General features: G+C 48.9%; 1 protein-coding gene across 4 annotated transcripts in view; it reads right to left on the bottom strand.

The window, feature by feature from the left end:
- C6H1orf162 (chromosome 6 C1orf162 homolog) overlaps positions 1-25,662 on the bottom strand; it is a 496,481-nt gene that overhangs the window by 305,164 nt on the left and 165,655 nt on the right. Inside the window, exon 1 of one of the 4 annotated variants that reach the window (XM_069238648.1) lies at positions 18,766-18,819. The exons of the other annotated variants lie outside the window; for them this stretch is intronic. The gene's annotated coding sequence lies outside the window, so the exon portion shown is untranslated. Of the gene's footprint in view, positions 1-18,765; positions 18,820-25,662 lie in introns of those variants that run through there. 4 annotated transcript variants of the gene reach the window in all.

Here is a 25,662-nt window from a genome sequence, read left to right as displayed (position 1 = left end):
GCACAGCATTTTGAAATTACTAAAGTCCCCTTAAAATGGCTTTCTTGAGCTGTAAAAGTGGGGGGATTTGCATTGTTCTTGACTGCACTCCTAATCAGGAGCCAGTCTCACCTGTTATTTACACCACTAATAGTATTTGGATTTTAATGGCACATGGAATCAACAAAATATTTGTTATTAGAAATAGTAATTGATATGTTTTTAAGCACATTTATAATAACAACTAGAACTTAATTGCTAGGAAATTGTTTTTTAAAACTGTTACAAAAAGACACCCACTCAAAAAGTGCTCACTACATACAAACCTTAAAATCCTTACAGTTTCAAAACAGCATACACAATTATATTTTCACGTTGAATTATCATTGATGCTACCAGCAAGCTTTTTGGTCACATATGTTTAAAAAAAAAACTGACAGCCCTGAACAAACCACAGGGAATGTCACAGGTCAGGAACAAAAGAATTACATCACTATAGCGAATGCACAATTTTATAAAAGTAGGTTTAACTAAAATCTTCTTTCACAATTTACTGATTCACAAAGCATAGGGTGTGCAGCTTGGTCTCTTAATGCTTAGAACAAAGTCTATATCGCTCTGGAATATCTGAGTAAATTCTCAAACGTTGACTGGCTTCCCTCAAAAACAATAGGAAAATGTTACAGTGGGTAACTGGGCCCACTTGTTGCCCTCAGGTAGGCCTATCCCTTTCTTGATTCACATGATGGTAAAATATAAATTGAAATCTATCTCTTTTTAAATCATCATAGTCCAGCATTCTAGACTGGTTTAGTAACCTATTTGCTGCTAAGGCTTCAATGATAGATGAAGTATAAGTAGGCTATCCTGTTGTACAACTGATAAAACCTCACGGAAAGGTATTCAGCTTTCATCAGTGTAAACATAAATACTTATGAGCACTTGCACAGATTTAAACTAAAGTGCCATTTAAAGAAAGGAATGTGAGAGTGAATGTAGAAAAGTCCTACTTTTGCCCTGGTCACCCCCAAACTTTTTGGACAGATACGGATGGTTACTGACTCTTGACTGTGCCCTGGGTACTGCTAACTAATGCCAGGGCCAGTGCTCTGTGTAAAATGGATTATGCAAATTAGGGTAATTATAATTGGCTGTATAAACCTACCTAGTAGTAGTCCCTAGTATAGGGTAGAGCATGTAGGTTCAGGACCCCAGCATAGGTAGTCCACCCATAGGCGAATTGCTGTGGTTCCCAGTGTCATTTTAAAGGCAGGCCTGCCTTGCTGGCTGCTTTTAAGTTAAAGTTAAGCCCAAATTTGACTTTGAATTTAAATGTACTTCCAAAGTCCTAAGCTACCTTATTTGTTTACATAGAAGACACCCCTAAGGTGTGCCTTAGTTGCCCCCCCCCCAGGTTGGGTGCAGTGTAACTATAAGCAGGGACTTTATAATAGATGTTTTATATGCCCTGGTGAGGGGAAAATAGCTAAATGTGTTTTCCTCATTGCAGTGAATTTGTTCCATAGGTTAACAGGGAGAGACTTTATTTTAAAATAATAAAGTCTTAAGCTTCAGCTCTCTAATGCATGTCTCTGATTTGTCAGCCTCTGGCAGCCCGATGCAGGCTGCCTTGATGAGGTATGATGTGGCCTGGGATGACACAAAGGAAGCATCTGGTGTGAGGAGATATGCCTCAGCAGATGGTGGAACAGAATGGGGGAGAGCAGCCCAACTGGTCTTCAGAAGATGGAAGGACATTTGGGACAGCAGCTGTATCTCCCAAGTTTCCTGCAATCCCAGACAGCCAGGTGCCCCCTGATTAGATTAAGAGGGGGCTGGAAAGGGGTGTGCCAAGGGAAACTTAGTTGGACCCGTGGTTGGGCTCAGCCAGACCTAACTGCTGAGACTGAAGTTTTGGCCTCTTGGATTTTTGGAGAATGTTGCTCCTTGGGATTGATTTTTGCCACACTTCCCAGAAAGTAGTCACTCAAGAAGGTGTTGGCCTGCATGTGATTGGACAAGACCCCTCCCCCCTGCTTTCCACCCCAGGAGCAAGGATAAATATGGCAGATTTGCACCTCACCTCAGATCCCACCAGGAACAAGACAAGAAGAAGAGTGACTGCCCTGCTGGACCCCTGGCCTGCACCTGTACACTGACCTCAGAAGGACTGCACCAGCTGCACACTTGGGCTTCACCACTAAAAGGACTTTGTATGTCTTCTGCTGCTTCAAGAAAGGCCTCCCTGTTTGCTACACGCAGAAGATAGCTGACCAGCGTCCCCTGCATCAAGCCCTGAAGAACTGACCAGTTACCAGTGGTCATTTTTGGATTTGAGCCAGGTGCATTCTGGGAGCTGGAGTCCTAACCCTAAAGGAGCAACTCAGAGCTTCTGGAACCTTGGGGTGAGTTGTGGACTCCTAAAGGACCTTCAAAGACCTTCTGGAAGAAGATCCAGAAGTTTGGAGCACCTTTGGAAAAAAGCTCAATAAGTGGACCGACCCGACGTCGCGAGTCAAGCTGGCTTACATCAACTGCGACCCGGCCTGACTTGCAGGTTCATCTTGCTGAAAAGCTCCAGAGCCCCAGACTTCCAGGATTTCACGGGGGCTGATGAAAAGGCAATCTAATGACAATGACTCGAAATTGGCTTGCTGTGAAGGTTTGTCTGACGTTGTAGATATAAAACTCCCAAAACGTTTCTAAGCCTGAACATAAAAAGTTGACCGAAGCTTCCAACACAGTGGATGCGAGGAGGACTCCAGGGATGTCGGCTTTAATTTCAAGTTGGTCCATGACGAAGATTTCTGTCATGAAAAATTGTCAAAGTGCGAATGTAGAATCCTTGACTAAGGTCTACTGTGACACGTATCCAAAGAGGGCTCCAGGGGAGGTTGGGTCCGACTTGTGACTTCATACTGGTCCAGAAAATCTTCAAGAAAAAAGACTAAGTCAGAAGGTAAAACTTTGACCGAGGCCTCCCACTCGCTGTAGCGAAGCAGGGCTCAATCCCGGTTGGCCTCAAATTTTGACTTTGCCCCAGTGCGACCAGATTGGTGCTTTTTTAATTTCAATGTGCTAAAAAACATTTATCTTTAAAAATTCATATCTCCGGTTCCCTTTATTGGATTTTGTGTCATTTTAGTGTCATTTTAAAGATAAAAATATGATCTATTTTTATTGTGTTTGATAGTTTACTTATTTTACTGCTTTGTGATTTGTAAATGCTTTACACACCTGTCTCCTAAGTGAAGCCTACCTGCTCACTGCCAAGCTACCAAGGGTTGAGCTGGGGTTAATTTATTGAGACCCTGACTGGACCTAGTGGGAGTTTGTGGCCTATTGCTAAGAGTAGGTACTTATCTGTTCTTACCAATAATCCACTTTCCAACAATGAATGAGTCATTTTTATTTCTTACTGAAGTGGCCAACACAGCATTACTTTCTTTTACAAGGTAGCAGCAAGAAAGAAAGGCCTAAGATGATTCTGTGTTAAGTTTAAGGAATGTCACTAAATATTGTTTATGGTTATTTTGTTTTCTCCAGTTGCATGTGCTTGCAATAAAGATACAGGATTTAGTAGCATGTTTTAGGTCTGATCTAATTGTTTGATACACTATAGATAATCTGGGAATATCAGAACCATATTAATTCATAGATGGGTGAAATGGCTGGCTCATAAGAATTTTGGCCAATATGTACTATCATATTTACCCAGAGACAGAGAAAGGGTAAAATTATTTTTTAATACATCAGCCATTTTTTCTAACAAGTCGGTATAAATACCAGGTTAACGGCCAAAAAACCCAGGCTTTAAACATTCAATGCAAGGTGTAGTAACAGCTACAAGTGTAAAGAGTGCTATCAACATGCACATGGTATATTGGTGAAAACAGGACAGAATATGTTTGCATACTAGCAAAATTCATAGCTGTAAGGTGTCCCATTGTTAGGTGTAATACCTTAAACTAACCCAGGCTTTTTACCCAGCTGCATTTTACTGCTGGGGTTCTTATGCCCATAATTACAATGCTAACAGCAACATTTCAAGTCCCTAAGTACAATGGCCCTCATTCTGACCTTGGCGGTCTTTTCGCAAGACCGCCGAGTTACCGCCGCGGTGAAGACCGCCGACCGCGGCGGTATGCCGCTGTGCGCATTCTGACCGCTGGGAGCGTTCCGCCGGAAAACCGCCAGCAGCCACACTGGCGGTCGGCGGGAAAGTGGAGACTGGTCAACCTCCACCGCCACGCCAGCAGAACACCGCCCACAGAATTACGACCCACATTTCTGTGTGGCGGTCTTCTGTTGGCGGTCTTCTGTTGGCGGTCACCTCCCCATGGCTCCCGTCGCCTCCCGGAGGACCAACGCACAAGGTAAGTTGACCGTCCGTGAGGGGAGGGGGTGGGGGGTGTTGTGTGATGTGGGCGTGCATGGGGGTGTGCGTGTGAGTGTGTAGAGGGGGTGTGTGAGTGCGTGTATGCGGGCGGGGGGTGCTGCTGTGTCTATGGGTAATGTGTGCTGTTCGGCAGGTGCGCATGTCTGCATGTATGTGTGCGGGTATGTGTCCCCGTTGTGTATGTGTGTGTAGGGGGTGTGTATATGTGCATGTTGGGGGTGTGTGCATGTCGGGGTGCATGTATGTGCATGTCGGGGTGGGGGTGGGGAGGGGGTTCGTACCACCTCTGGGGGGTGGCAGGGGGGTGGAGGGTGTGGGGGGAGGACTCGGGTGGGTAGTGGGGGGTGGGGGAGACCCCTATCAGTGCCAGGGAAGGAATTCCCTGGCCCCGATAGTGCTTACCGCCATGGTTCGCACGGCGGTTCCCGCCCGCAAGAAACCGCGGCGGTAGGCAGGGTCATAATACCCTTGGCGGTCTTGGGACGACCGCCGGGCCGGAGTGCGCAAACTCCAGCCCCGCGGTCATGACCGCCGCGGCGGTCGGAGTGGAGAAGTGGCGGTCGGTCGCGGCGGGGACCGCCGCGGTCAGAATGCCATTTTTAATACCGCCGGTCTGTTCGCGGTCCGACCGCCGTCTCTCCGCCGACCGCCAGGGTCAGAATGAGGGCCAATGTGATGTATGTTAAAAAGTCAAGACTGACCAAAAGTCAGGACTCTTGACAGCTTTGAATGTCTACACAACAGCAGCACCATCTTACTATAGTCAAAGAGTGCAAAACAACGGTGGGGATCATGCTTAAAGCATGACATTCAGGTTTCAAGTTCCTTATAATGCAGGCCTACAAATTAAACTAGTCTAATTCAAAATGTTAAAGATTTCACAAGGCACAATGTTGTTTGCATGTTTTCAGGGTTGACCAAGCATACAATGTCATAACAATCAGTAAAGAGTTGGTGAATGTAGGAGGCTTGCCTGGCTTGTAGTGGGTACCACAGGCACTTACACCTTGTGCCAGGTCCAGTTATCCTTTATTAGTGTAGAAGAGGTGTTTATAGCAGCTTAGGCTGGTAGCTATGGCAAAGCAGCTTAGGCTGAACTAGGAGACATGTAAAGCTCCTACTATACCACTGGTGTCATATGTACAATATCATAAGAAAACACAATACACAGAATTACTAATAATAAAGGTACTTTATTTCTATTACAATATGCCAAAAGTATATCAGTGAGTACCCTCAGTATGAGGATACATTTTATACACAAGATCTATGTACACAAACCAAAATTAGGTAAGTAATAGCAAGTAAAGTAATGCAAGCAGTGTAGAATTACAGTAGATTGCAATAGGAGCACATAGGTATAGGGGCAACACAAACAATATACTCCAAAAGTGGAATGCGAACCACGAATGGACCCCAAACCTATTTGAGCTTGTAGAGGGTCACTGGGGCTGTAAGAAAACAGTGAGGGTTAGAAAAATAGCCCACCCCAAGACCCTGTAAGGTAGGTGTAAAGTGCACCTACTACCCCCAGAGAGCACAGAAATCGTGCTAGGGGGATTCTTCAGGAAGAACAAACACTAGCAATGCAACAACAGTGGATTTCCAGACCTGAGTACCTGTAAGACAAGGAGACCAAGTCCAATAGTCGCGACAGCGTCGAGAGTGGGCAGGAGCCCAGGAAATGCCAGCTCACGGTGCAAGGAAGCTGCTACCGGATGGAAGAAGCTTGGAGTTCTGCAAGAAAGAAAAGAGCTAGGGACTTCTCCTTTGGAAAACGGATGTCCCACATCGCGATGAAGCTTGCAGAGGTGTTCCCACGCAGAAAGACCGCAAACAAGCCTTGCTAACTGCAAGGGTCGTAGTAGAGGTTTGTGGGTGCTGCTGTGGCCCAGGAGGGACCAGGATGTCGCCACTTGGAGGAGGAGGCAGAGGGGGTGGCAAGCAACTCAGGGAGCCCTCACAGAAGCAGGCAGCATACGCAAAAGTACCTGAACAGGCACTTGGAAGGAAAGTGAACCGGAGTCCATGCGAAGTCACAAAAGGGAGTCCCACGATGCCGGAGGACAACTCAGAAGGTTGTGCACTGCAAGAAGGAGTGTCGGGGACCCAGCCTTGGCTGTGCACGAAGGAAATCCTGTATGAGTGCACAGGAGCAGCTGCAAATCACGCGGTACCCAGCCATGCAGTCTAGCGTGGGGAGGCCAGGACTTACCTCCACCAAACTTGGACTGAAGAGTCACTGGACTGTGGGAGTCACTTGGACAGAGTTGCTGAGTCCCAGGGACCACGCTCATCAGGATGAGAGAGGACCCAGAGGACCAGTGTTGCAGTCTTTTGGTGCCTGCGTTAGCAGGGGGAAGATTCCGTCGACCCACAGGAGATTTCTTTGGAGCTTCTGGTGCAGGGTGAAGGCAGGCTACCCCCAGAGCATGCACCACCTGGAAACAGTCGAGAAAGCCGGCAGAATGAGGCAATACAAGATTGCTAGTAGTCGTCTTGCTACTTTGTTGCGATTTTGCAGGAGTCCTGAGCAGTAAGCGGTCGATCCTTTGGTAGAAGTTGAAGAGGGAGATGCAGAGGAACTCTGATGAGCTCTTGCATTCGTTATCTAAAGAATTCCCCAAAGCAGATACCCTAAATAGCCAGAAAAGGAGGTTTGGCTACCTAGGAAGGGGGATTGGCTACCAAGAGAGGTAAGAGCCTATCAGAAGGAGCCTCTGACGTCACCTGCTGGCACTGGCCACTCAGAGCAGTCCAGTGTGCCCCCAACACCTCTGTTTCCAAGATGGCAGAGGTCTGGGACACACTGGAGGAGCTCTGGGCACCTCCCCTGGGAGGTGCAGGTCAGGGGAGTGGTCACTCCCCTTTCCTTTGTCCAGTTTCGCACCAGAGCAGGGCTGGGGGATCCCTGAACCGGTGTAGACTGGCTTATGCAGAGATGGGCACCATCTGTGCCCATCAAAGCATTTCCAGAGGCTGGGGGAGGCTACTCCTCCCCAGCCCTCACACCTATTTCCAAAGGGAGAGGGTGTTACACCCTCTCTCAGAGGAAGTCCTTTGTTCTGTCTTCTGGGCCAGGGCTGCCTGGACCCCAGGAGGGCAGACCCTGTCTGAGGGGTTGGCAGCAGCAGCAGCTGCAGTGGAGACCCCGGAAAGGCAGTTTGGCAGTACCCGGGTACTGTGCTAGAGACCCGGGGGATCATGGAATTGTGCCCCCAATACCAGAATGGTATTGGGGTGACAATGCCATGATCTTAGACATGTGACATGGCCATGTTCGGAGTTACCATTGTGACGTTATACATAGGAAGTGACCTATGTATAGTGCACACGTGTAATGGTGTCCCCGCACTGACAAAGTCCGGAGAATTTGCCCTGAACGATGTGGGGGCACCTTGGCTAGTGCCAGGGTGGCCCCACACTAAGTAACTTTGCACCCAACCTTCACCAGGTGAAGGTTAGACATATAGGTGACTTATAAGTTACTTAAGTGCAGTGGTAAATGGCTGTGAAATAACGTGGATGTTATTTTACGCAGGCCAACACAGCATTACTTTCTTTTACAAGGTAGCAGCAAGAAAGAAAGGCCTAAGATGATTCTGTGTTAAGTTTAAGGAATGTCACTAAATATTGTTTATGGTTATTTTGTTTTCTCCAGTTGCATGTGCTTGCAATAAAGATACAGGATTTAGTAGCATGTTTTAGGTCTGATCTAATTGTTTGATACACTATAGATAATCTGGGAATATCAGAACCATATTAATTCATAGATGGGTGAAATGGCTGGCTCATAAGAATTTTGGCCAATATGTACTATCATATTTACCCAGAGACAGAGAAAGGGTAAAATTATTTTTTAATACATCAGCCATTTTTTCTAACAAGTCGGTATAAATACCAGGTTAACAGCCAAAAAACCCAGGCTTTAAACATTCAATGCAAGGTGTAGTAACAGCTACAAGTGTAAAGAGTGCTATCAACATGCACATGGTATATTGGTGAAAACAGGACAGAATATGTTTGCATACTAGCAAAATTCAAAGCTGTAAGGTGTCCCATTGTTAGGTGTAATACCTTAAACTAACCCAGGCTTTTTACCCAGCTGCATTTTACTGCTGGGGTTCTTATGCCCATAATTACAATGCTAACAGCAACATTTCAAGTCCCTAAGTACAATGTGATGTATGTTAAAAAGTCAAGACTGACCAAAAGTCAGGACTCTTGACAGCTTTGAATGTCTACACAACAGCAGCACCATCTTACTATAGTCAAAGAGTGCAAAACAACGGTGGGGATCATGCTTAAAGCATGACATTCAGGTTTCAAGTTCCTTATAATGCAGGCCTACAAATTAAACTAGTCTAATTCAAAATGTTAAAGATTTCACAAGGCACAATGTTGTTTGCATGTTTTCAGGGTTGACCAAGCATACAATGTCATAACAATCAGTAAAGAGTTGGTGAATGTAGGAGGCTTGCCTGGCTTGTAGTGGGTACCACAGGCACTTACACCTTGTGCCAGGTCCAGTTATCCTTTATTAGTGTAGAAGAGGTGTTTATAGCAGCTTAGGCTGGTAGCTATGGCAAAGCAGCTTAGGCTGAACTAGGAGACATGTAAAGCTCCTACTATACCACTGGTGTCATATGTACAATATCATAAGAAAACACAATACACAGAATTACTAATAATAAAGGTACTATATTTCTATTACAATATGCCAAAAGTATATCAGTGAGTACCCTCAGTATGAGGATACATTTTATACACAAGATCTATGTACACAAACCAAAATTAGGTAAGTAATAGCAAGTAAAGTAATGCAAGCAATGTAGAATTACAGTAGATTGCAATAGGAGCACATAGGTATAGGGGCAACACAAACAATATACTCCAAAAGTGGAATGCGAACCACGAATGGACCCCAAACCTATTTGAGCTTGTAGAGGGTCACTGGGGCTGTAAGAAAACAGTGAGGGTTAGAAAAATAGCCCACCCCAAGACCCTGTAAGGTAGGTGTAAAGTGCACCTACTACCCCCAGAGAGCACAGAAATCGTGCTAGGAGGATTCTTCAGGAAGAACAAACACTAGCAATGCAACAACAGTGGATTTCCAGACCTGAGTACCTGTAAGACAAGGAGACCAAGTCCAATAGTCGCGACAGCGTCGAGAGTGGGCAGGAGCCCAGGAAATGCCAGCTCACGGTGCAAGGAAGCTGCTACCGGATGGAAGAAGCTTGGAGTTCTGCAAGAAAGAAAAGAGCTAGGGACTTCTCCTTTGGAAAACGGATGTCCCACATCGCGATGAAGCTTGCAGAGGTGTTCCCACGCAGAAAGACCGCAAACAAGCCTTGCTAACTGCAAGGGTCGTAGTAGAGGTTTGTGGGTGCTGCTGTGGCCCAGGAGGGACCAGGATGTCGCCACTTGGAGGAGGAGGCAGAGGGGGTGGCAAGCAACTCAGGGAGCCCTCACAGGAGCAGGCAGCATACGCAAAAGTACCTGAACAGGCACTTGGAAGGAAAGTGAACCGGAGTCCATGCGAAGTCACAAAAGGGAGTCCCACGATGCCGGAGGACAACTCAGAAGGTTGTGCACTGCAAGAAGGAGTGTCGGGGACCCAGCCTTGGCTGTGCACGAAGGAAATCCTGTAAGAGTGCACAGGAGCAGCTGCAAATCACGCGGTACCCAGCCATGCAGTCTAGCGTGGGGAGGCCAGGACTTACCTCCACCAAACTTGGACTGAAGAGTCACTGGACTGTGGGAGTCACTTGGACAGAGTTGCTGAGTCCCAGGGACCACGCTCATCAGGATGAGAGAGGACCCAGAGGACCAGTGTTGCAGTCTTTTGGTGCCTGCGTTAGCAGGGGGAAGATTCCGTCGACCCACAGGAGATTTCTTTGGAGCTTCTGGTGCAGGGTGAAGGCAGGCTACCCCCAGAGCATGCACCACCTGGAAACAGTCGAGAAAGCCGGCAGAATGAGGCAATACAAGATTGCTAGTAGTCGTCTTGCTACTTTGTTGCGGTTTTGCAGGAGTCCTGAGCAGTAAGCGGTCGATCCTTTGGTAGAAGTTGAAGAGGGAGATGCAGAGGAACTCTGATGAGCTCTTGCATTCGTTATCTAAAGAATTCCCCAAAGCAGATACCCTAAATAGCCAGAAAAGGAGGTTTGGCTACCTAGGAAGGGGGATTGGCTACCAAGAGAGGTAAGAGCCTATCAGAAGGAGCCTCTGACGTCACCTGCTGGCACTGGCCACTCAGAGCAGTCCAGTGTGCCCCCAACACCTCTGTTTCCAAGATGGCAGAGGTCTGGGACACACTGGAGGAGCTCTGGGCACCTCCCCTGGGAGGTGCAGGTCAGGGGAGTGGTCACTCCCCTTTCCTTTGTCCAGTTTCGCACCAGAGCAGGGCTGGGGGATCCCTGAACCGGTGTAGACTGGCTTATGCAGAGATGGGCACCATCTGTGCCCATCAAAGCATTTCCAGAGGCTGGGGGAGGCTACTCCTCCCCAGCCCTCACACCTATTTCCAAAGGGAGAGGGTGTTACACCCTCTCTCAGAGGAAGTCCTTTGTTCTGTCTTCTGGGCCAGGGCTGCCTGGACCCCAGGAGGGCAGACCCTGTCTGAGGGGTTGGCAGCAGCAGCAGCTGCAGTGGAGACCCCGGAAAGGCAGTTTGGCAGTACCCGGGTACTGTGCTAGAGACCCGGGGGATCATGGAATTGTGCCCCCAATACCAGAATGGTATTGGGGTGACAATGCCATGATCTTAGACATGTGACATGGCCATGTTCGGAGTTACCATTGTGACGTTATACATAGGAAGTGACCTATGTATAGTGCACACGTGTAATGGTGTCCCCGCACTGACAAAGTCCGGAGAATTTGCCCTGAACGATGTGGGGGCACCTTGGCTAGTGCCAGGGTGGCCCCACACTAAGTAACTTTGCACCCAACCTTCACCAGGTGAAGGTTAGACATATAGGTGACTTATAAGTTACTTAAGTGCAGTGGTAAATGGCTGTGAAATAACGTGGATGTTATTTTACGCAGGCTGCACTGGCAGGCCTGTGTAAGAATTGTCAGAGCTCCCTATGGGTGGCAAAAGAAATGCTGCAGCCCATATGGATCTCCTGGAACCCCAATACCCTGGGTACCTCAGTACCATATACTAGGGAATTATATGGGTGTACCAGTATGCCAATGTGAATTGGTAAATGTAGTCACTAGCCTGTTAGTGACAAATTTGGAAAGCAGAGAGTGCAGAACCACTGAGGTTCTGGTTAGCAGAGCCTCAGTGAGACAGTTAGGCATCACACAGGGAACGCATACAGGGCACATACTTATGAGCACTGGGGCCCTGCCTGGCAGGGTCTCAGTGACACATAGACTAAAACAACATATATACAGTGAAATATGGGGGTAACATGCCAGGCAAGATGGTACTTTCCTACACAACCCCCCCCCCAAACGAAGGACAATAAGAATAGCCATGACCTGATCAGTCTTCATTGTCTAAGTGGAAATATCTGGAGAGTCCATCTGCATTGGAGTGGGTACTCCCAGTTCTATGTTCCACTGTATAGTCCATTCCCTGTAGAGATATGGACAACCTCAACAATTTAGGGTTTTCACCTTTCATTTGTTTAGCTAAAGTAGAGGTTTGTGGTCTGTCTGAACAATAAAGTGAGTGCCAAACAGGTATGGCCTCAACTTTTTCAGTGCCCAGACCACAGCAAAGGTCTCCCTCTCTATGGCAGACCAACGCTTTTCTCTAGGGGTCAACCTTCTGCTGATAAAAGCAACTGGTTGATCCTGGCACTCAGAATTCAGTTGTGATAAGACTGCCCCTACCCCTAATTCAGATGCATCAGTTTGAACAATGAATTTCTTGGAGTAACATGGGCTTTCTAGGACAGGTGCAGAGCACATGGCCTGTTTGAGCTCCTCAAAAGCTTTCTGACAGCTAGCTGTCCACAATACCTTTTTAGGCATCTTTTTACTAGTGAGATCATTAAGAGGGGCTGCTATGAAGCCATAATTTTTAATGAATCTCCTGTAATACCCTGTGAGGCCTAAGAAGGCTCTCACCTGGGTCTGAGTTGTAGGGGGAACCCAATCCATGATTGTCTGGATTTTCCCCTGTAGTGGTGCAATCTGTTCTTCACCTACCAGGTGTCCCAGATAAACCACCTTACCATGCCCTATCTGGCTCTTTGAGGTCTTGATAGTGAGGCCTGCTTTTGCAGGGCCTCCAAAACTTTCCAAAGGTGGACCAGGTGATCATCCCAGGTGGAGCTAAAGACAGCAATATCATCTAGATATGCTGTACTAAAAGCCTCCAACCCTTGCAGGACTGTGGTCACCAACCTCTGAAAAGTGGCAGGTGCATTTTATAACCCAAAGGGCATCACTGTAAATTGGTAGTGCCCTCCTATAGTTGAAAATTAAGTTTTGGGTTTAGCATCCTCAGCCAATTTGATCTGCCAATACCCTGCAGTCAAATCAAAGGTGCTAAGATACTTGGCAGAAGCCAGTGTATCAATGAGCTCATCTTCCCTGGGTATAGGGTGAGCATCAGTTTTTGTTACCTGATTGAGACCTCTGTAGTCTACACAAAACCTCATCTCCCTTTTTCCATCTTTTGAGTGAGGCTTTGGTACAAGCACCACAGGACTCGCCCATGGGCTTTCAGAAGGTTCAACCACTCCTAGATCAAGCATTTTCTGAACTTCTTGTTTAATGCAGTCCCTGACATGGTCAGGCTGCCTATAGATTTTACTTTTGACAGGCAAGCTGTCTCCAGTATCAATTGTGTGTTCACACCAGGATGTGGTACCTGGCACAATTGAAAAGAGTTCAGAAAATTGTCCAAGGAGATTTATGCAGTTGTCTTTCTGTTCTGCAGTCAGACAATCTGCCAAAACTACTACCTCCACTAAAGCATCATTTTCGGTGGTGGAAAAGAGATCAGGGAGAGGGTCACTCTCTTCTTCCTGTCCCTCATCTGTTGCCATGAGCAGGGTGCGATCATCCCTGTCATAGTAGGGTTTTAGGCGGTTGACATGAATCACCCTAGGGGGACTCCTGGCAGTGGCCAGGTCTACCAGATAGGTAACCTCACTCTTCTTTTCAACAATGAGATGGGGTCCACTCCATTTGTCCTGGAGTGCTCTTGGGGCCTCAGGCTCCAATACCCACACCTTCTGTCCTGGTTGGTACTGAATCAGAACAGCCTTCTGGTCATGCCATTGCTTCTGGAGCTCTTGGCTGGCCTGAAGGTTTTTACTGGCCTTTTTCGTGTACTCGGCCATTCTGGATCTTAGGCCAAGTACATAGTCCACTATGTCCTGTTTGGGAGCTTTTAAAGGTTGTTCCCAACCCTCCTTCACAAGTGTTAGTGGACCTCTTACAGGGTGTCCAAAGAGGAGTTCAAAGGGGCTAAAGCCCACTCCTTTCTGGGGTACCTCTCTGTAAGCAAAAAGGAGGCAAGGTAACAGGACATCTCATCTCCTCCTGAGTTTTTTAGGGAGTCCCATTATCATACCTTTGAGAGTTTTATTAAACCTCTCTACCAGTCCATTAGTCTGTGGATGATAAGGAGTGGTGAACTTGTAGGTAACACCACACTCCTTCCACATTGTTTTCAAGTATGCAAACATGAAGTTGCTACCCCTGTCTGATACAACCTCTTTAGGGACACGCACCCTGGAAAAGATTCCCAGGAGGGACTTTGCCATTGCAGGAGCTGTAGTGCTCCTTAGAGGAATTGCTTCAGGATATCCTGTGGCATGGTCCACAACCACCAAGATAAACCTATTGCCTGAAGCAGTAGGAGGGTCAAGGGGGCCAACTATGTCAACCCCTACCCTTTCAAAGGGCACCCCAACCTAGGCTGATAGAAGGTAGCTATGGCAAAGCAGCTTAGGTTGAACTAGGAGACATGTAAAGCTCCTACTATACCACTGGTGTCATATGCATAATATCATAAGAAAACACAATACACAGAATTACTAAAAATAAAGGTACTTTATTTTTATGACAATATGCCAAAAGTATATCAGTGAGTACCCTCAGTATGAGGATAAGATATAGACACAAGATATGTGCACAAACCAAAATTAGGTAAGTAATAGCAAGAAAAGTAATGCAAGCAGTGTAGAATTACAGTAGATTGCAATAGGAGCACATAGGTATAGGGGCAACACAAACCATATACTCCAAAAGTGGAATGCGAACCACAAATGGACCCCAAACCTATGTGAGCTTGTAGAGGGTCGCTGGGGCTGTAAGAAAACAGTGAGGGTTAGAAAAATAGCCCACCCCAAGACTCTGAAAGATAGGTGTAAAGTGCACCTACTACCCCCCGAGAGCACAGAAGTCGTGATAGGGGGATTCTGCAGGAAGAACAAACACTAGCAATGTAACAACAGTGGATTTCCGGACCTGAGTACCTGTAAGACAAAGGGACCAAGTCCAATAGTCGCGACAGTGTCGAGAGTGGGCAGGAGCCCAGGAAATGCCAGCTGAGGGTGCAAGGAAGCTGCTACCGGATGGAAGAAGCTTGGAGTTCTGCAAGAAAGAAGAGAGCTAGGGACTTCTCCTTTGGAAAACAGATGTCCCACGTCGCGATGAAGCTTGCAGAGGTGTTACCACACAGAAAGACCGCAAACAAGTCTTGCTAACTGCAAGGGTTGCGGTAGAGGTTTGTGGGTGCTGCTGTGGCGCAGGAGGGACCAGGATATCGCCACTTGGAGGAGGAGATAGAGGGGGTGCCCAGCAATTCAGGGAGCCCTCACAAAAGCAGGCAGCACATGCAAAAGTACCTGAACAGGCACTTGGAAGGAAAGTGAACCGGAGTCCATTCGAAGTCACAAAAGGGAGTCCCACGACACCGGAGGACAACTCAGAAGGTTGTGCACTGCAGGAAGAAGTGTCGGGGACCCAGGCTTCGCTGTGCATGAAGGAAATCCTGGAAGAGTGCACAGGAGCCGGAGCAGCTGCAAATCACGCGGTACCCAGCAATGCAGTCTAGCGTGGGGAAGTAAGGACTTACCTCCAACAAACTTGGACTGAAGAGTCACTGGACTGTGGGATCAGTGTTGCTGATTTCCAGGGACCACGCTCGTCAGGATGAGAGGGGACCCAGAGGACCAGTGTTGCAGTCTTTTGGTGCCTGCGTTAGCAGGGGGAAGATTCCGGCGACTCACAGGAGATTTCTTTGGAGCTTCTGGTGCAGGGTGAAGGCAGGCTACCCCCAGAGCATGCACCACCTGGAAACAGTTGAGAAAGCCGGCAGGATGAGGCGATACAAGGTTGCTAGTAGTCGTCTTGCTACTTTGTTGCAGTTTTGCAGGAGTCCTGAGCAGTCAGCGGTCGATCCTTTGGTAGAAGGTGAAGAGGGAGATGCAGAGGAACTCTGATGAGCTCTTGCATTCGTTATCTAAAGAATTCCCCAAAGCAGAGACCCTAAATAGCCAGAAAAGGAGGTTTGGCTACCTAGGAAGGAGGATTGGCTACCAAGGGAGGTAAGAGCCTATCAGGAGGAGCCTCTGACATCACCTGCTGGCACTGGCCACTCAGAGCAGTCCTGTGTGCCCCCAACACCTCTGTTTCCAAGATGGCAGAGGTCTGGGACACACTGGAGGAGCTCTGGGCACCTCCCCTGGGAGGTGCAGGTTAGGGGAGTGGTCACTCACCTTTCCTTTGTCCAGTTTCGCGCCACAGCAGGGCTGGGGGATCCCTGAACCAGTGTAGACTGGCTTATGCAGAGATGGGCACCATCTGTGCCCATCAAAGCATTTCAAGAGGCTGGGGGAGGCTACGCCTCCCCAGCTCTCACACCTATTTCCAAAGGGAGAGGGTGTTACACCCTCTCTCAGCGGAAGTCCTTTGTTCTGTCTTCGTGGGCCAGGGCTACCTGGACCCAGGAGGGCAGAAACCTGTCTGAGGGGTTGGCAGCAGCAGCAGCTGCAGTGGAGACCCCGGAAAGGCAGTTTGGCAGTACTCGGGTACTGTGCTAGAGACCCGGGGGATCATGGAATTGTCCCCCCAATACTAGAATGGTATTGGGGTGACAATTCCATGATCTTAGACATGTTACATGGCCATGTTCGGAGTTACCATTGTGACGCTATACATAGGTTGTGACCTACGTATAGTGCACGTGTGTAATGGTGTCCCCGCACTCACAAGGTCCGGGGAATTTGCCCTTAACGATGTGGGGGCACCTTGGCTAGTGCCAGGGTGCCCACACACTAAGTAACTTTGCACCCAACCTTCACCAGGTGATGGTTAGACATATAGGTGACTTATAAGTTACTTAAGTGCAGTGGTAAATGGCTGTGAAATAATGTGGACGTTTTTTCACGCAGGCTGCACTGGCAGGCCTGTGTAAGAATTGTCTGAGCTCCCTATGGGTGGCAAAAGAAATGCTGCAGCCCATAGGGATCTCCTGGAACCCCAATACCCTGGGTACCTCAGTACCATATACTAGGGAATTATATGGGTGTACCAGTATGCCAATGTGAATTTGTAAATTTAGTCACTAGCCTGTTAGCGACAAATTTGGAAAGCAGGGAGAGCATAACCACTGAGGTTCTGGTTAGCAGAGCCTCAGTGAGACAGTTAGGCATCACACAGGGAACACATACAGGGCACATACTTATGAGCACTGGGGCCCTGCCTGGCAGGGTCCCAGTGACACATAGACTAAAACAACATATATACAGTGAAATATGGGGGTAACATGCCAGGCAAGATGGTACTTTCCTACAGTGAATTGCTCCTGTGTCCATGAATGTGTTTATTAAAAAAACATTTAAATATAGCACTCTCACATTTTTTAATCCGTGAATAGCCCTCTTAAACAGACAGAGCCCTGCCAGTGTGAGTGTGAGGGGTAATAAGATGTGAGAGAGGGTAATGTGATGTGTGTGAATGAGAGTTAAATACACAAACCTTTTATTCTTAAAACAGTCTAACAATGGTTCATTGGACACACAGCCAATGGCAAGACACAAAATACCCTGCATTACTTATCATTTAAATTAAATTAAATATGTTCTTTAAAACAGCCACTGCAAAAAGACAACAAGCTTTGTAAACTCCGGAAAAAAAAACCACTGGTTTTGTCCATTTGGGGAGACTAAGCAGCCTAATAAACACTGATAAGCACCGAGTTCAAAAGATTCGGAAAACTCTGAGAAAGCAACAATCAAATCCACAAACAATAAACACTGAAAACAGGACAGCCTAAGTACATGTGCTGTTCCAAGCACCACTTACCTCCAGCGACCTTTGGCACTTTCTAATTTGCCAAACCATACATTTGTTGAGCTACCACTGCCTGTTCAAGTAATTCCTATTAAGCCCCTTTAGTAGTTGTTACAAATCATTGGCAGCATTTCTCATCTGACTACATAATTTGACATAGGAAGCTAGAGATATTTGCTAAGGAACCCGAATTTGAATCGCAATTGCCCATTTGTGAAGCTTGTCCAGAGCAGCACCCTGACAACACTGTCAAACACAGTGTTGGAATCTACGAGGCAGGCGAAGAGCATGCACTGATGACGTGGACTTTATGAAAGGTTAGACGTAAGACAGTTAAAATATTATGCCGTGCACTAGAGGGTACCAAACCCTGCCTGATAACATGGGAGTAAATTGGTCTAATTTGTCAAGGTTTGAAGATCAGCCAAGAGCAGCCTCGCATGGATCTTTTCATCAGTGTTCAACAGAGTGATTACCTGAGAGATAATCGGGTCCTTCTAGTGCGGCGGGTGCAACACAGTGCTCTTGCAGTGTGGAAAGCTTGGGGTACAGCATGGTTAACCAAGAAGCCCCATAGCGCATGTCCAATTTGAAGAGTAAGGCTGGGACCCCTTTGGGGCCCACAAGCACCACCATCCTACAGCAGCTTGGAGCCTCAATAACTATCTCACTTGCAATCTGAGATTCCACAGAAACAACTGCGGCTCTACCTTAGTCAAGCCTCTTTCTAAGAAAAGACTAAGGAAAAAGTAGTAACAGCAAATATAACACTACTAATAATAATCAAAAGCATCAACCAAAACGTAGTAATGTGATAGCAATATTATTATTATTGTTATTATTATCATTATTAGTCTCAAGCATCCCCAATTGCCACTGCAGAAGCTACCTTTAAAAAAACGTGAATCCCGCCTGTTTCAACGCCCTCTGCATACACATTTAAACCACAAATTTCTACACCCAAAGAAATCTCAAGACCTGGTAGCTGCGTTTTGACCTTATTGTTTCCTACGCGCATGTATAGTGGCTGCTGCTATAGTTTCGTACAGGTCTGGTTCTCTTGACCACGTTCATATGAATCAGTGACATGCAGGGAGGATTTGAGGAGATACTCACGGCGAGCAGAGGACGAGGACGTGAGATCGATGCGATGCTTGAGGCTTGCGTATGCCCTCTGCTGAAGTAAGTCATTGTGCAACCGCCCAGCACCCGCCCCCTTCCCAGACCAAGGCTGCCCTTTCTTCAGGGGAGATAACCAGTTCCCATTTTTTCTTCCATACTGCAAGTTTTTACGGAAATGATGTGGTCAAGTGACGATTACATGCATCCAAAGGTGAACAAACTGACTACCAAACCGCACGCACGCTGACAAGCACGTGGTCTTTGATAGCTAGCGAAGTGTAAATACAGCACAATACATTTATGAAAAAGTAGAAACCACTGAAAGACACACTGCTAATTGTGCACAGAGGATGTCTAATCCCTTTGGCGAAAAGATGTTCTAATAACAGCTTTGTTCTTGATGCAAATATCACGACTGTGTCTAACTGGGGAACCCGGGAACAACACTTTAAACATGCAACCATACAATTTCACCTTGTTGCGCTACTACATCAAATCAGCCCTAACCTGCTAACAGATCAGGACTACATTTGCAAAACACCTTCCCCACCCGTTTATGCAAAACACAACAGGTCTTATCCACTAATCTACTCAGTGGGTTGCAAATTCCAGTCTGCTGTTTTAGACATCTCCGGGCCTTGTGTCGCTCACTCTCTTTTCTTGTAGTAACACGCAATTGCTGTGTACGAATTTTCACAAACACATACTATTTTACTAAAACAAAGGCACTAACAGCAGGCAGAGTAAGGTAGTCCGAGTCTCGGTGTTGGCACAACAGCATGTGATTCTTGGTAAATCACTTAGGCGGTCATTACAACATTGGCGGTAAAAGCCGAAGACCGCCAACACACTGCCGCGGCCGCGGAAAACCACCACAGCTATTATGACCCACAGCACGGAATCCACCAATATTCAGACACCCACACAAGTCCGCCACACCAAAGGTCAGTGATAAACTGGCGAAGACAAATCCTCCACCGTCACTCCAACAGGAATACGCCCACACTATCACGACACACGAATCCACACGGCGGTTTTTCAACCGCGGTATTCCATTGGCGGTACACACCGCCGCGCTCAAAATACACGCACATATACAAAACACTACCACATTGGACAATTCGAAATACACACACCTGATACACACACACACACCACTCCCACTCACCCAATACAATATAAAACACACACCCACATCACCCACAAACCCCTACGACCCAAAATCACGAACGAAGGCCAGAGATAGACACCACCATCAACAATACTAGCCTCCACAGGCACACAACATCATCACCCACTTAACTTCCACGCACCTCACACTACACACCACTACATATCAGCACACTTATCACCCCACACCCCACCCCACACATCACCTACACCACCCCATGGCATGGCAAAGACACCCCAGGTTCTCAGAGGAGGAGCTCCGGGTCATGGTGGAGGAAATCGCCTGGGTAGAGCCACAGCTATTTGGATCACAGGTGCAGCACACCTCCATTGCAAGGAAGATGGAGCTATGATGAAGAATAGTGGACAGGGTCAATGCAGTGTGACAGCACCCAAGAAATCAGGAGGATATCAGGAAGAGGTGGAATGACCTACGGGGGAAGGTGCGTTCCGTGGTCTCAAGACACCACCTTGCGGTTCAGCAGACTGGCGGAGGACCCCCACCTCCTCCCCCACAGCTAACAACATGGGAGGAGCAGGTCTTGACGATTCTGCATTCTGAGGGCCTCGCAGGAGTAGGTGGAGGAATGGACTCTGGTAAGTCAAATCTTAACTATTACATCCCCTACCCTTCCTGCATGCCAGCACATACCCCCACCCCCACCCTCACCCTCACCCCATCACTCTAACTCCTCACAAATGTCCCAACATCACAAACCACACATCCTAACCCCAAGCCCTGCATGCAACAACAAAGCATGGATACCCATAACTAAAGTATGGCCACTGCACATACCCATACACCCCCCTAAACCATCATCACACAAGGTCCCACACACGAATGCAAGCACTGGGTACACGGTCACCCACCCATTGCACACCATGGCACACACAGATGTAATAAACATCCTTTTATACCCCTGCAGGACACCTACCCAACGTCACCAGACAGGAGGGTCCACACATCTCCACACCACCAACAGAAGAGGCCCACAGTGATGACAGAACCTCTGTCCAACTGGATCTAGATGACCAGCCCGGCCCATCGGGGACCTCGGGACAGTCGGTTCCCCTCACCCAGTCACAGGCCACCACAGAGCTTCCCCCCTCTAAAAACACCAGCACAGCACCCACCCAACGGGCCCATACCTCCGTCCCCAGGACACGTCAATCAGCAGTGTGTCCACCACTACAGGGAACCCAGGCTAACCCACCACCCCATCAAAAACAGGGACCAGGGGGCAGTGGTAGTGGGCACACGGTCCAGGGGACGGAGACCCAGGAACACAGGGGAACTGGGAGGGCTGCTGTGCGACAAGGGGCGGACAGGCCCAGGGAACCCACTCTCCACGAGGCCCTCTCCAACATCATGGGAGCATCCCACCACTCCCAGGAGACGATGGCAACGGTACTGGCCAAGTTTCAGGAGACCCAGCGGCTGCAGGAGGAACAGTATTTGGGCTTCAGGGAGGAACCCAGAACCATCAATTCCACCCTGGGCACCATCGTAGGGGTGCTGAAGGAAGTACTCAACACAAGGAGGGACACTGTGGCACTACAAGGGGCCCCTGACACTAGCCTGGACAATGGACTGCCCACTACCTCCGCCGGCGCTAGTGGACAGGAGGCACCGCCACAGGACCACCACACCAGCACCCCAACCCCTGCAGAGGGAGAACCACCTCGCAAACGGTCGCTGAGATCCAGGACAAAGACAGAGAACGATGCCAAGACCGCCGCCAAGAAATGAGACCACCCAGATTGTCATCCTACTGTCCCTCTTTGTCACCCTGTCCATCCTTGAACTGCCCCAGCTCCACTTCCTATGCCCATTTGGGCAATGCACCTGTGAGACTAATAGACTGGACTCTGCCATGGACATTCCTCCGCCATGACCCCTCACCATTTTGCTACCCCCTCCAATTTTGAGCACTAAAATAAATACCCTTAAAGCACAAAACAATATGGAGTCAGTCTGTGATTTCAGAATCCTGTATTAGCAATTACTGTGGCAAAAAGCTCTTTCATTTGTAATGTCAACATACCTATGTCACACAGCTCTAGTCCATGAGGAATCAAAGCAGATGTCACACTGTGGGACCCACATCTGTGAAATCGTAAGGGAAAGTGACAACTCAGTGACCATACACTGGGTGAAAACGACAGACAGTAGAGAGGTAGTAGTGTTTAAGTACATGTAGTAGGCCGGTTAGTATTCTTACCTGTGTTTCACTGGAAATATTGCTGGATCACTGAGTCCCTGTTGTCTATGTCTTCTTCTTCTGCTTCCTCGTCTTCACTGTCCACAGGCTCCACAGCTGCAACAACACCGCCACCTGGACCATCCTCCTGCAGAAAAGGCACCTGTTGTCGCAAAAACAAGTTGTGAAGCATACAGCAGGCCACGATGATCTGGCACACCTTCTTTGGTGAGTAAAATAGGGATCCACCTGTCATATGGAGGCACCTGAACTTGGCCTTCAGGATGTCGAAGGTCCGCTCGATCACCCTCCTACTTCGCCCATGGGCCTCATTGTAGCGTTCCTCTGCCCTTGTCCTGGGATTCCTCACTGGGGTCAGTGGCCATGACAGGTTGGGGTAACCAGAGTCACCTGCAAATGGCGAGGGATAACTGTTAGACACTCACTAACCTGGAGGGACATCCCCAGACCCAGACAACCATTCCCACTGACTAGCTTCCAGGTGCTCACCTTATAGCCACACACGGTGCCTCTGGAGTTGACCCATCACATAAGGGATGCTGCTATTCCGCAGGATCTAGGCGTCATGCACTGAGCCAGGCAACTTGGCATTCACATGGGAGATGTACTGGTCGGCCAAACATACCATCTGTACATTCATCGAATGATAACTCTTCCGGTTTCTGTACACCTGTTCACTCCTGTGGGGGGCGGACCAAAGCCACATGTGTCCCATCAATGGCACCTATGATGTTGGGGATATGTGCCAGGGCATAGAATTCAACTTTCACTGTAGGCAAATCCTCCACCTGAGGGAAAACGATGTAGCTCTGCATTTGTTTCAGCAGGGCAGACAACACTCTGGACAACACGTTGGGAAAACATAGGCTGGGACATCCCTGATGCTATGGCCACTGTTGTTTGAAATGACCCACTTGCAAGGAAATGGAGCACTGACAGCACCTGCACTTGAGGGGGGATTCCTGTGGGATGGCGGATAGCTGACATCAGGTCTGGCTCCAACTGGGTACACAGTTCCTGGATTGTGGCACGGTCAAGCTGTATGTGATGATCACATGTCTTTCCTCCATTGTCGGCAGGTCCACCAACGGTCAGTACACTGGAGGATGCCTCCATCTCCTCACATGTCCCAGCGGACGGTGCCTATGAAGGACAACAGCGAGCACAGAGTCAAAAAACTCAGAGGTACGTACCCCCAGTTTACACAGAACACCAATCATAATCTAAAAAGTGGCCTGTATGTGTGTTGAGTCTAGGCCTAGGTATGTGTGACGCAGTTGAAAATGAAGCCATGTGGGCCCCTGAAATGGCGGCTGCCTGACCTGTAAAGTGGGACAATGGGATGTGAGGTAACGGCGCTGGCGTTGTACACCGTTGCAGTAGGCGGTCGAAGACCGCGGCACAATGCTGCATTGGTTAACATTGGACCCTATGGGTCCCAGGAGCCAATGGCGATGTACGCCGGCGGTGACGGTACGCACCGCCGCGGACGTGACCGCCATTTTCTATCTGTTGAATCACTCGATACCTGATCTTCGACAGGAGAGGACCTACACTGCAAGTGCTGCTGTGACCTCGGTCTGGAAGAGACAATGGCTCGAGTGTCTGGGGAAAGGGCCCCTGCCTTCACATCGGAGGACTTGGAGAAACTCGTGGACGGGGTCCTCCCCCAGTACACGCTACTCTACGGTCCTCCAGACAAACAGGTAAGTACACTGGGAGCATGCTGTATCGGCTATGCCGGTGTGGAGAGGGGTGGATGTAAGAAGGAAGGGGGGAGAGTGCGGCGTGCATGAAATGACGGTGAGTGCATGTGCCACATGCCAAGCGTAGGGATGGGGCCAATGACTGTGACGGTACAGTTGGTAATAAGTTTCTATTCCCCCTGTACAAATCATGTAGGTCAGCGCCCACCAGAATAAATATATTTGGCGTGCCATCGCCAAGGACGTCCGGACCCTGGGGGTCTACCACAGACGGAGCACCCACTGCTGGAAAAGATGGGAGGACATTCGCAGCTGGAGCAAGAAGACGGCGGAGGCTCAGCTAGGAAAGGCCTCCCAACGTTGGGAGGGGTGCCCGTCGCACCATGACCCCCCTGATGTTCAGGATCCTGGTGGTGGTGTACCCAGAGTTGGATGGGCACTTGAGGGCATCACAGCAGCCACAAGGAGTTGAGTACACTCTCATTCTGCTGATTTTGCACACAGTGGAGGGGTCTAGGTGGGGGAGGTGGGCTGTGAGTTTCCCTAGGCCAGGGCAAGTTCTGTAGGCAAGGTCCCTCCGTAAGGCAGGCCATGTGCCACCCCACCGCACCTCTGTAGAGTGCCAACTACACCAAGTCATGCCCCTGTGTCATCCATGTGTGCAGATGTCGTCCATAGCCTAGTATGCCATTTCCCAGGAATTGAACAGTGGAGCCCAAGAGCGTGGCGTAGTGCAGGGGGCTTCTGTGTCTGTCGTGTCCGCCAACGGTAGCGGTAATGCATGCACTCAACATGTCTTTCTTCTGTCGTCCCCCCCTTTTTGTGGTCTCCCTGTTCTTGTGTGCATTAGCATCATCAGGCGGAGGAGCAGTGGCACCGGAGCACGAGGGGGCTACATCCCACATGGCCATGGAGGGCCACACTATGGAATCGGACTTCACCAGTGGGACGGAGGGTGAGGGGAGCTCCACGGCGGAGACAGGAGCTGAGACCAGTGACACGGACTCGTCCTCTGATGGGAGCTCCCTTGTGGTGGCGGCAACATCTGTGCCCCCCCATCTACAGGTACAGCCGCCACCCCCCCTTCCAGCACCGCCCTCCCAGCAGCCCCTCAGCCTTTCCCCATGCCCGCTCACCCGGGACGGTGGGCATCACCTTCGCCCCAGGCACCTCAGGCCCTGCCCCAGTCACCCCTGCTGCCCTCAGTGAGGAGGCCATTGACCTCCTCAGGTCCCTCACTGTTGGGCAGTCTACCATTTTGAATGCCATCCAGGGTGTAGAAAGGCAGTTGCAACAAACCAATGCATTCCTGGAGGGCATTCATTCTGGTCAGGCGGCCCTTCAGCGAGCTTTTCAGACTCTGGCCTCAGCACTTATGGCAGCCATTGTCCCTGGCTCTAGCCTCCCCCCTCCAACTTCCTCCACCCAGACCCAATCCCCTGTACCCCAGCCTATCCTAAGCACACCTCTAGACCAGCATGCACACACGTCAACACACAAGGGAAGGAAGCTCAGGCAAACATAAGCACCACACATCCCACAGACACTCACGCAAGCATCACACACATGCAGACACACCAACATCCACTGCCTCCACTGTGTCCCCCTCCTCATTGTCTCCCTCCTCCCTCCCAGTCTCGTCTACACTCACACCTGCATGCACTACCTCTACAGCCACTACTACCATCACCAGCACACCCACCACCACACCCGACTCATGTGCAGTCACCACCCTCACTACCATTCGCACGTCCCCTGTGTTCTCTCCCAGTGTGTCTGTGACGCCCCCTCCC

Source organism: Pleurodeles waltl, chromosome 6 (assembly GCF_031143425.1).
Source record: "Pleurodeles waltl isolate 20211129_DDA chromosome 6, aPleWal1.hap1.20221129, whole genome shotgun sequence".
Classification (NCBI taxonomy): Eukaryota; Metazoa; Chordata; class Amphibia; order Caudata; family Salamandridae; genus Pleurodeles; species Pleurodeles waltl.
The sequence above is the reverse complement of the archived record's forward strand: the minus strand, read 5'-3'. Positions and strand labels throughout refer to the sequence as shown.